This window comes from Macaca thibetana, chromosome 7, assembly GCF_024542745.1.
Source record: "Macaca thibetana thibetana isolate TM-01 chromosome 7, ASM2454274v1, whole genome shotgun sequence".
In the NCBI taxonomy this organism is placed as follows: domain Eukaryota; kingdom Metazoa; phylum Chordata; class Mammalia; order Primates; family Cercopithecidae; genus Macaca; species Macaca thibetana.
Genome location: NC_065584.1, coordinates 121,545,157 through 121,557,995, shown reverse-complemented (window position 1 = coordinate 121,557,995; position 12,839 = coordinate 121,545,157). Strand labels below are relative to the sequence as shown.

General features: G+C 35.3%; 1 long non-coding RNA gene across 1 annotated transcript in view; it reads right to left on the bottom strand.

Annotated features, from left to right (window-relative positions):
• Positions 1-6,918: 6,918 nt before the first annotated feature.
• Positions 6,919-12,839, bottom strand: part of LOC126959460 (uncharacterized) — a 36,892-nt gene continuing 30,971 nt past the window's right edge. The window contains exons 2-3 of the long non-coding RNA XR_007727538.1: positions 10,300-10,402; positions 6,919-8,967 (exon numbers count right to left, since the gene is read on the bottom strand). This is a non-coding gene — a long non-coding RNA (uncharacterized LOC126959460). The remainder of the gene's footprint in view (positions 8,968-10,299; positions 10,403-12,839) is intronic.

Here is a 12,839-nt window from a genome sequence, read left to right as displayed (position 1 = left end):
CCCATCTATGACTTCAAATTACCTGACCAGTAGTTCCACCTTTGTTTGATGCCTGGAGTTTAGAAACAAACAATCCAGAGGTTGATAAGATCAACACTGTAAAAGTCCAAACAAACCCATTGCACTTAAATCCCTCTACTTCAAACAAGAAAACAAAGAGCAGTAAACTCGTTCTAAGAGAGAGGAATCTGGTTTCAGCTCTGGTAGTGCCAGTCATAAATAAGTGGCAGATGCAAGATTGTAAACTTGGAAGTAGGTGATATTGCATTGGTCTTTAGTATTTTCCTTTAATACTTTAATACATATAGTTCATAAAAGAGGCCCAATAACTGTTCAACAGTCAAAGTTAAGAAAATATGATCTGATTATTTGATAATTTTGATAAAAATGAAAGTAAGACTTTAGCAGACATGTGCCATCAAACTCATTTTTTTTTCTCCCTTATATGTAGCCACTTACTGGTTACTATGCCTGCATGGCCTCAGTTTCTAGCTGGAGTGAAGATGCAAACAGTAAAACTGAACAGGATCTAAAACTGGCAGTAAAAAATAAATTAGTATATTCTGAAAACTTATCCACTTGCCCAAAAATTTCAGATTCTTTTATTATGCAGTTGGTCTGGAACTGTTATTCAAACTATAACCATGTTTGCTGGGTGCGGGGCTCACGCCTGTAATCCCAACACTTTGGGAGGCTGAGGCGGGTAGATCACTTGAGGTTAGGAATTCAAGACCAGCCTGGCCAACGTGGTGAAACCCCATGTGTACTAAAAATACAAAAAATTAGCCAAGCATGGTGGTGCATGCCTATAATCCCATCTACTGGGGAGGCTGAGGCAGGAGAATCTCTTGAACCCAGGAGGTAGAGGTTGCAGTGAGCCAAGATTATGCCACTGCACTCCAGTATAGGTGGCAGAGCAAGACTCTGTCTCAGAAAAAAGTTAAAAAAAAAAAAAAATATATATATATATATATATATATCAATATATACCAGCAGCTTTTTAGTTTGTTTTTGCTTTAAACTTTCCTTTCTACACATTGAAAAAAAAGTTACTAATTACTATGATTACATGACTAAGTGTAAAACTCCCAAGACAGGGAAAAGTTATGTCACTAAGCCAGGGTTGCAATGAGTAATTCTGAAGCATTTAGTGGGGCGAGGTGGGAGGTTGAGGGGTGTCAGGCAAGACCAGGCAGAAAACTTTAATTTCAGTGAATCATCCATAGAGTAAGGTGTCATAGAACAAGGCATAACCATTTCTAACTGCACTTGTTTAAAATTTTCATCCTTGGTACAAAATTGGAGATAGTGAAACATTTAAAATATTTATATTTCTACATAATTTATGGGGAATTTTTATTATGTAAATTAATAATAAAAGTAACTATTTTTCTCCAGTGTTCAAAGTTCCAAAAAGTGTTGGGTTGAAACATATCATTTGAAATTTTATGAAGTTTAATTTAGTAAATGTCCATAGTATTCTCCAATATCAGCCCTTTTTCTCATTTCAATGAACAAAATGTGGTGCCGTTGAATTTTTCAGAATTTTCTTTGGCAATAGATGACTTTAATTTTAAGAGGTTGAATATGGTGCAATAATGACATTATTTTTGGATGATTTCAACTCGCTCTACTGAAACTGAGCTCTCAGATGATTTTCACTGATCAAACTCAGGCCAAATTCTTGATACCTCAAGTTTCATTGCTAATTATCCCTGGATAATGCTCCTAGAGATCAAACCATTTAAATGTTTGGATCAAACTTTTCCATTCAGAAGTTAAACATAGATTAAACCAATTACAGTTTTGGATAGGTGACCCTAAAGTAACAAACGGGACATCTTACAGAAAATGTGCTTATAAAATAGGCTTTTAAAAATTACCTGCTTCCTTAAATTCCATTGTCACAGCAGAAATATAATCTGCTGTGGACATATATAACGTTCATTTCAACGCAAATATTTTGGCATGGCTACTTGCTTCTGATGTGTCTTTGAGGACACTTAGTATACCCTTAAAGTAAGAGCCTTCAGATGGCAATTCTGTCTCAGGCACAATCTGAGAGAATGCTTTGAAGGTGGCACCTCAAGTTGAAGCTGGTTCATCATTGTCCTGCCTGCATCATGTTTAACCTGATGTAGACTTGCCACATTGAAGACAACAGTAGCCTCCAAAAAAAAAAAAAACAAGTGACAAGATACAAGAATGCAGGGATTGCAGACTTCTCATATTAAATCTCTTCTCGTCTGTTTGTATGTTGTTGAATCATTTAGAATGCCTTGCACCGTGCTGCTCACCTATGATTCTATGTATCATTTACATAAATACTGTCTTCTTTTTTTCGAGAAAAGTGGGAGATGAGAGCTTTGGGGATACCTGAAGTTAATTTCTAAAAAGGAAAATGCTGTAATGAAGCCATTGAATAATATTTCAAAGCAACTTGCCCGCAGTATGGGAATAGCAATTTTAAGAACTGTTTGAAAGAAAGCCACATTAAGAAGTAGTGGCTTGGAATGTGGGCAGGGGCTGATATAATTCATATCTGCTGTGTATAATGCAAAATAAGAACATATAGGAGATATGCTCATAGGATTATGTTTATTTCCTCAGAGTGTTGGGAGCTCCTCCTCACTCATGATGACACCAAGCAGATAGATAGACCTGTATAATTCTGTCGGTCTGTGAATGTAAAGGTCACAAAAATAGTACTGATCCAGCATATAAATACAATTATGAACGCTCCCTGGCAGGCGTGCATTCCTGAATCCTAAGAAATCTGGTTGGCAGTTAAAAAAAATCATTCGTAGCTCCCAGTGTTTGATGTTAAATTCAGGAACACATATGAAAAAAGATTCAAGAAACATGAATCAGAACTATTGCTTCACACCACTATGATTAGCAACATGCATATTTCTAAATCTAAGTTAAGTTGTTTTCTTAAATGACTGAAGAAAGAATTATTTTTTGCAAAACCAGATCATGTATCTTACACCATAGTGACTGATTACAGGTCTTCGGCTTAGTAGGTGATGTTTCCCCAGAGAAGAAAGTATTTGTACTCTCAAGGAAATAACACTGTGCAGTGTTATTCGATGTGGTGTGGGTGCATTTATTTTATGATTCCATCTTCCTGAACTTTCTGGTGTGATCCTAGAGCCCTCCTGCTTTACCTTCATTCCCTATTGGATTATGAGCACCCCAGAAAAGTCATAAAATCAGGCAGTAAGAATGTAATGCATCATAGATATTTCTTTATACCTTACAGACATTTGAAGATGCATTAACTAAGATAATCATGTGAAAGTGAAGGAAGGATACAGGGCCTGATGCAAGTAAGGCCCTCAGTAAATGTTCATTTATTTCCTTCACCTTTCCTACCCTCTTTCACTCAGTCTTTTTCTCTCTTTTACCAGCCATGATCTCGTTGGTGCATCACCACCGTAGAAAGCAGTCTAACCTCGGTGATGTCAATGCATCAGCCTATGTTGCTGAATTTGGGATACATAATATAGTATCTGTCTAGGCTCCGCTTTCTCAAGTTGCAAAATGGAGAGCTCATTGTCTGATCCACTGTTTTGCAAAGGGAAGTTACGAGAATCAATAGCATCATAGACGGACTTTCTTCCACACATTCTGTAGGGCTTTGTGACCTCTAAATATTTAATATATGTTTCCCCAGAACCCTCCATAGTTCCTGTGAAGCTATACAGTACAGTTCAAGCACGAATCCAGGTCTTGTAATGCCTGAAGCATATACTATTTGGGAGACTGTCTGTAAGAAATAGCTGTCAGTGTCAACGTAGGTCCAAAATATTTCTTTAAGATAAAGAAGAATTCATGACAAATTACAAAGATTAAAGGCTGACAAGTACCACAAACATACAATATCCAGAAAAATAATATAATGTTTCTATTCATTAACTGCCTGACACTTCCTCTAAAATGCCACATTTTGGCTGCATACTTCTTCATATGACAATAATTTTCTTTCTTTCATATAGTATTGTTAATAAATTTTTTTAATGGTTTAGAAAAACTTCGGCCCATTTTGCTCTGTCAATGGCAGTTTTGATGCGTTTCATCATGTGGAACCACTAAAACAAGGTGTCAGATGGGCTAAAACAGAATTTCATACATTAGGATGCAAAAACAGGGGACTTCACATAGTCACACTCAATGTTTGCAGTCTTGTTACAGGCTTGTGTCTACAAACACAGGAATTCTTAGCCTCTATTTGGCATGATTCACATCAAAAAAGAAAATTAATGTACTTTATTTTATAATTGTATAAGCTGCTAGATCAAGCATATTCCATTTTGACTAGTTTTCAATGAGAATCAAATTCTCCACATAATTTTATATATCCAGGAATTAGGCTTTTCCACAAACTAGTTCCAGCTTTTTATATTTAAAGCATTTCTTTTTTCTTCCATGACCTGCATCCTTCTGATATCATAAGTCAAGTTAATATTACAATGTGGCCAATGGCTCTGTATCTTTGGTTGAGACCCCAGATGAGCTGGTGGAGTGGGTAGTAAGAGTATTCCTGATAGCTATTTCTACCTTGGGAGGGCTAGAAAAAAAGTAATTGTGCATCAAAGGGACTGGGAAACACACAAGTAACTCACTGAACCCAAAGCAAGTTTATAGCCAACTGAACTTTCTCTTCAGCCAAATCCCCAAAGTGCCAATCCATCACTGCCTGGCATAAAGGGAGGTGTGACTGGGTGAGATCAGAGTCAAAACAGTCCCAGCAGTTATAACTGATATGGTGACAGTGGTTTAATTTGGCAAAGTTTACAAAAGCGTATGACCATGGGAACGCATTACTTGAGCTCCTCCCCCTGGAAGGAGTACATACAAGTGTGGGAGCAGGGTAAAGCTCCATTAGCTTTATGGTGAAACTGTGTCCCATGCTGTGGTTAAAACCATAAGCTTTGAGGTTAGACACTCAAGGTTTCAGTTCCTTACTACTTGTGTGATATTCAGTAATTCATGAAGCCAAGCTAAGCCTCAGTGTCCTCACTTATAAAATGGATATGATAAAACTTGGCCAAGTGCGGTGGTTCACACCTGTAATCCCGGCACTTTGGGAGGCCAAGGCAGGTGGATCACCTGAGGTCGAGAGTTTGAGACCAGCCTGGCCAACATGGCAAAACCCTGTCTCTACTAAAAATGCAAAAAAAAATAGCCAGGCATGGTGGCAGGTGCCTGTAATCCCAGCTACTCGGGAGGCTGAGGCAGGAGAATCACTTGAACCTGAGAGACGGAGGCTACAGTGAGTCAAGATCAAGCCACTGCACTGCAGCCTGGGAGACAGAGCAAGACTCTGTCTCAAAAATGAAATAAAATAAAATAAATAAAATTGATATGATAAAACTTGCCTTATATGATTGTTGTAGAGTTTAAATGAAAATTTATATATGCAAAATTCATATTCTAAGCACTCAATAATAGATAACTAAGTTTATTAAGGTAGTAAGTGCTCAGAATTTATCACCCTTTATAAGATAACCAAAGACTCTGCACTATTACTTAAAATAAATCTTTGGTTTCTAACACCTACAATTCTACACCAGTTTATTTATCTTAATCTCCTATCCAAAAACACACTTACCCGTCTTTCATTTTCTAATTCAAAGCCTTTATCTCATTCAAGACTCAGCTGAGACCTCATCTGTTTTTTCTAGTATTTCATATTTTTCAACACTTGTTTCTGGGTCCATTCTCTGAAGGTCTATAGCAACATTATCCAAAAGAAATAGAATATGAGCCACATCTGTAATTTTTAATTTTATGTAGCCAGGTTAAAAAATTAAAGCCAAGTGAAATTAACATTATTAATAGTTTTATTTAACCCAATATATCCAAAACATTCTTTCAATGTGTAATCAACATTTTAAAATTACTAATGAAATATTTTTCATTCCCAGTTCATACTAAGTATTTGAACACTGTGTGTGTATTTTACACGTACAACACTTTAAATTCAAATAACCACATTTCAAGAGCCCAACAGCAATGTGTCTAGTGGCAGTCATACTGTACAGCACATGTCTATAGCATGAATAGTTTCTATCATACTATTTAATCCGCTTTCAGTAAAGGTTTGCTGATCCATAGTTTGGATGCATTTAGTCATCAAAAAAGGAAAATGCAGCAGGGAATGTGATTTTCTTTCACTTATGCTACTTTTAGCCCTGGGTGAGTGGTGTTTATCCCAGAATGAAAACTCTTGAATATGTGTAATAATGCCAGTTGCGGACTAGTATTAATATATCTGCTCTGGCATTCTTGTGAATAATACAAGAGTTAAGCTAAAACAAGGAGATTTGCATCTGGTAATGCCTTGCTTATAGAATAAACCATCAGACTAAGGTGCTTCTAGGTATGAATGGAGACCAATATAATCTCACCACCACATCTAAAAGTGGGGCTCCAGTTTTAAAATGTTTACTTACCAGTAATCAAAAATTAACTTGACTCTTGATTCACAACTGTCTTGTTAAAGTAGAGGTTGCTTTCAAAACCCACCCAGGGAAGTCACACCCAAGGCATATCACCTCTTGTGTGCTACAAAATACCCAGGTCTTTCTACAGACCTTTGAAACTCTGACATGACGAGTAATTTATCATTTTTCTACCCTGAATATTTTTCAAAGTTTAGATACTAATCAAGTTACATGGCATAAATATATAAAACTTTCAGACCATATAAAACCACATTGCATTAATATTCCAGATTCAAGTAGACAGTGGATTTCCAAACATGGTTTTTGTTTCTTATAGGCATGTAAAAAAACATAGTTTACAATATGGAAAATTTCCAAGGTACATTGAAAAGAGCAGAAATTTTTTAAATGTATGACTCATCCAGTGAGTCACTGAATGTTCGAGGAAAATTTATCTTGGTGTTTTATAGTTATTTAGCTTTTTTAAAAAAAAGTTAAAATATATTCTGATTATCAGACTGACAACCAGCAATACTTTTCATATTATATTACGTTATTTGACTGAAAATGTGTTTCATCTTATTTCTTTTCCAGTATGTACTAAAGTACAACATTCAAAAATCTCACTAATGTCTGTTCTTGTATTGAAAAACTACTTCCCAAACATATTCCCCTCAAACATATCCCACAAAATACATTCACAAGCACAAGTAAAGGCAACTTCAATTACTTCTCAATGTGGGAGCATTTTATTTTTTAATTTTTAGCTTTCTTATCAAAATCTTAACGAAAGACTTGAGCAAATTCTATTTCCTCCATCAAACCTTCTTGAGCAGAGACTCCTTTTCTTTCCCTGAATTCCTGTGTGCATACGAACTTGGCATCCATTGTAATCTTCCCTTTGTTATGCTTACTTTTCTATGTACCTAAATCCTAGCTCTACAATACAAGTCTTGAAGTTTCTTGAAGCCATAGGCCATGTCTTATTCATCTCCTGTGGCTCTCAGCAGAGCCTTGGATAGAATAAACATTAAATAAGTGTGCTGGAAATCATGACGATTTTGATCGTAGTTTACAGGAATATCGTTCAGCAGACCAATGACATGATACAGCAATGTCAGCCATTATGAATGCACAGGAATATTTTCATATTTCCATCTTTTCCAATTCTACTTTTTGGCCATCTTTTTTAATAAAAGTGCTTAGTGTCTCCTCGGCATTTTCATTCCAAAAACTCAAGTTGAATTTAAATTAAAATGAAACCCTAAAATGTCTAATTATATTCTAGCATCAAACAAAGCTTTTTCTCCCTTACAGTTATATTTTAAATGTTTTTTAGTGTCTAACCATAGTTAAGATTCCAGTTTACAAATATACATCTACTGTGGGGTTTTGTGGGTTTTTTTGTTTTGTTTTTGTTTTTTTTTTTACAAATTTAATAATATCCTAAAGCCTAATTTTGTGTATTGGATTCATTTAAAATGTGGTTGCTACTCAACAATTTTGGAGGAAAGTATATTACATCAGATGTAACATTTAAACTAAACCCAGAAGTTAAAACTCGCTATAAATAAGAGAAACAGAAAGACGACCAAATAAGAAGCATGAAAGCCCAAGGAGGAAGTTAATGTGCAGGACAAAGTCTTTTGGCCTCATGAGCACTGCACCCAATGGATTCAGCGGCAAGAAAATGAAGCATCTGGCACGCAGAGGGGTGGAAGTGCAAGTGTGTGGGCTTACGGATGCCAGACTACCCAAGTGACTCAAGAGTAAGAGGCCATTGATGAGAAGAAGGTTTGGATTAGCTGTGGCCTTGAAGTTACCCCTGGAAACGGAGTAGCACTCAGTTGTGAGAGGTGCATTAACCTCTTCAGACCACTAGGGTTCAAAGTGTTCCATAAGGGGTAATTTATTAAATGGGTCCTAATTGCTTGGTAATGTATCTTCCAAAAGTCACTTCTCTGTGCTATGATTAGGCCTGGGACTTGCCAAGTGCTGTCATTCTCTTTGTAACTCCATAATGGAACTCTAGGATGTGGGAAGCTGATCCATTGGACAGCTATATATCTAATCCAGGTTCAGAATCCTACCAGCGAAGCCAGACAACCTTCATTTAACCCTCCGGTGTGTAAACACCGAAACTCACAATTGATACACCTTGTTTTGAGTGCCTTTTACTAAGTACATATACATTTCAATAGAATGTGGGTAACTGGTGTTATTCCTTTGAAAAATAGCACATTTTTAAGATTTGTGAATTATCCCTTTCATTAAATTCTTTCTTAAAACTGTAAAAATAAGCATGCCATTCTGTTTTCACTACCCACAACAAATTTTCTCTTGGCCTTTTTTGTTTCATACCGAGGACAATCAGCATGATTTTCTGGTTGGCTCCCGACACAACACAGAGGGCAGTCTACGGGTCATCCACTTGGCATCACTGATTCCCACGAGGACTACTTAGGCACTGGTTTTGTTAATTAACAAGGCCAGCAGAGGGAGTGAGAGAGCATTGCTACAAAAATGAAATCAAAATGTAAAATAATAATAACAATCATATGTAGAAAATCTGACATTTAAACTACAGAGGATTATACAGCATAATCCAAATATGGAAGCAACGTTTATCATATAGGTAACAGACTAGAATCAAAGAAACCGGACTTCTAGTCACTATTATAGTTTTATGATGTGTATGAACCAGCCAAAGGTAGCTATGCCTCATTAAAGTCTTGAAAATGGCCACCACAGTACCCTCCATTAAGATAGAAAAGGTTTTTGCCCTCTGTAAGAGAAAGTGATTACGTAAAGAATGGGAATTATTGGCATAAGTATAAAGCTGATATAATTTCTGTCTTTCAGGGCTTTAGGTCATTTCTTAGTTTTGACCACAAGTGAAAAACACCTGGTTAGTATTCCCCCATTCCCTAAGAACGTCAGTTTGATTAGATCATGCAGTTAGACACGTATCTTATTAACATGAATAAATAATCATGAGGCTACAAACTAGCATAGGGGAATGTCTTTCTATCTGAAAGATATTATGTATTCTAATCTCATATTTGTTTTACAACTCCTATTTCCAGACCATGTAAAGAAGTTACATATTTTCCAAAAAGATTTTCAGACAAAGTGTTGCAGTGGAGTCCTGTTCAAATCCATCACTCAATGGCTCATGGTTATTTAGAATTTCAGTTTCATTCTTAAGGGAATGTGCTGTAGTTGTGTTTTCCAGATATCTTCAATAGCGTTTCTTACCAGATAATTTGTGTGGACCCCATAACCAGTTTCCCACAAGGCGGCTTTAAGAAAATGATCATCAAAACCAACCAGGCTTTACACCATACTGAATTAAGTAAAACCTTTCTTTGTTTTACAAGTTTCAGATAATCTTGAAGACAGTGCAACTTGCCTGGAAGTTTAGCAGAAAAAATAGTTTGGAAAGTAAATATTCAGTTCTGCTTTCTCCAGTAGATGTCACTTTCTGTACATAGGATATCAAGATATATAAGATGCACAGTATCCCTTACAATGATGGCAAAAAAAAAATAACTTTGTGTTCCAGCCAAATGTAACAGTTTGTAAGCTATCAATGGTATTTCTAGTGTTTGGAACCACAAGGAATAATAAGGCAAAATGAATGCTATTAAATAACCATCTTACATATTTCTGTGTAGCTTTGGCAATGGCCATTAAGTGTAACATAGAATACAATATTGCTAATGCCTTTTCAATAGTTAAAGAAAACTAAGTATTACTCTAAATTGCAGCATAAAATTTATTTTCCAAAAAACAAACATGATTTCTGAGTAAATAAGTAGTTATTAACGATATACTACATACTTACCAAGAACCTAATTAAATATGAGTTGAGTTAACCTATTATTATTTCATTGTCATTCTTCCTGGGTCCTCTTTGTCATTTTGATATTCACATCATCTTCATGTGCCTGAAGAAAAAATAGGATTCTCTGAAATGTCTCACTATATACAAGGGAACGTAGAATAAGAAAGAGAGAGAAAAGACAGAGAGATGAAAGAAATAAAAAAAGAAAGAAAGAAAGAAGAGAGAGAGAAGAAAAGAGAGAAAGAGAAAGAAGAAAAAAGAAAGAGAAAGAAAGAAAGAGAAAGAATTATGAATCTTACATTGCATTGTTTATAGCATCCACATGTCCAAGAAAAAAAATCAAATGATGGAAGAATATTAATAGTAAGAATTAGATTAATTCTTCTTAAAATACTTTTCAGAATGCTCTTTGCATTACTAAACATAAGCCTCATTATGCTGTTCTATTTGTATTCCAATGTAGTTAAATTTTATATTTGAGTTGTTTTAATAGATGACTTTGAAATGACAGAGGAGAGCACATTTTTGTTTCTTATTGATCCAATCAAGATTTTGCTTGTAGCTACTATAACTTGAAATAATAGGTAAGGTTACAGAGGCTTTTTAAAATGTTGATGTCTGGGTCACATCTGATTCAGTGGTTGCATTGACAAATGTGATTTGATAATTGCCAAATTAAGCTCAAGAGAAAATTAGTTAAACAACTACTTTTATTTTCAGATGCTTCAAACAAAAGATATGAAGTTTGGTAGCAAATAATGATAGGGTGCTAGAACAAAAATTCCCAAAGAAGGCAAAATGGGCATGTGGCTTTTACAAAACAAAAGAATCTATCTGGTCATCAAAATAAACAACATCTAAATGATCTGTCTAGGTTTTAAATATTTTGTGAAAAGAGTAAACCCAAAGAGCTCGATTCTTATCTGAGTAGAGATTTCCTGACATGTTAACTGGGAAGTTCTGCTACCATTCTTGTGTATACTTTGTTAAAAACAAAGAGATTATAAAGGTCTGGGTAATAAAGGGATTTAGAGGCTCCACCTGTAGGCTACCGATTCCACTCCGTTTCAGTTTTAAGAGAACTAAAGTCATGAAGGTACCCAGGACATGTAGTTTACTTTTAATTCAGCATGAGTTAGGATCCCACTTTATAACAAACCCTAGGATGTTTTTTTCAACTGTTCAGAGCAAATAGGTTGACAAAAGAAAAGCAAAGATTGAACAGGAAGGATAGAAATAAACACAGGGTAATGCTCAGTAAAAGCTGAATTCCTGAGGAAATAGACACCACTGGTGCCTCTCCTGAACATTTTCAAGGACAGAGTCAGCTCTTTACCATTCTGGGTCTTATTACTAGTCTTGATCGATAAATAAACAGTAATCGATAATTCTGAAAGAAAATGATGCAATAATGATTTTGAAATTAAGGATAACTGGTTCACGTTACATGGCTGAATTACAGTGCTCTGATTTGAACTCTGGAAAGAGCTATGCAAAGCACACCCCACAATGCTAGTTGTCAGCAGTCTTTCCCCGTGTCAAACAGCAGACAGAGTCCTCTTATGTCTAAACAGCCCCACTCAGGTCCTTGCCTGAAGGAGCTGTAATTCCTTAGCACCATATTTAGGTCTTTCTTCTGTTTTTCTACTTCAGTTTTCCCATAGTATTTAATACCTTATTTGTTTAATAGATTGGAACGGAAAACTCAAGACATTTTGAAAAACAGCCAATTGCTTAGTTCCATAGCCCTAATAACCCTAAAGGATGGCAGCAGTGTCATTATTTTTTTAAAATAATTATATCGTTCCCTTTACTTGTACCATGTCTTACAATTATCTGCTTTAAATAATTTTATCAAATATTAAACAGACACAAAATATTTGTAGCTTACATGCAACAACACGAGTAAGTAAATAAATAAGATGTACATCTGTGTATCCCATATCCAACTTAAGAAATGAAACGCTACCAATATCTTTGGAACCCTGAACCCCTCTTCAATCCATCCTTCTTCCCTCTCTTCCTGCATAGATACGATTATCCTGAATTTTGTGTTAATCAGTCCCTTTCTTTTCCTTCCTTTCTTAAATGAAAAAAAAAAGGCTTCATAGGAATTTTGAGTACTATTTGTTTAGAAGAATACAATAAAACATTTGAGAAAATTGAGACATGTAAGCAATATTGATCAATTAAAAATGTTTCTGTTTTAATGTCTATTCAATCAACATTGAATAAATATTCTCTGCATTCCAAAGTGGCCATTAGCCCCAGTCACCACCAATAAATGATGGAATCCAATTCTGTAGTTACTATCCATATTATTAGCATTCAATTGCAAAAATATCAGTATTTTATGAAGAAAAAAATATTTTTACCTACTTGTATCAATAAAATTCTGTTTGATGCTCTACACATAAATTGCACTTTTAGTAGATAATGTTTTCAACTCATATAGTAAAATATTTTGGATTCCAGGAAGGATTTCTAAGAAAATGTGTTATATCTCCTTTTCTGGAGTTTTGTTTTTTTAAAAAAAAAAC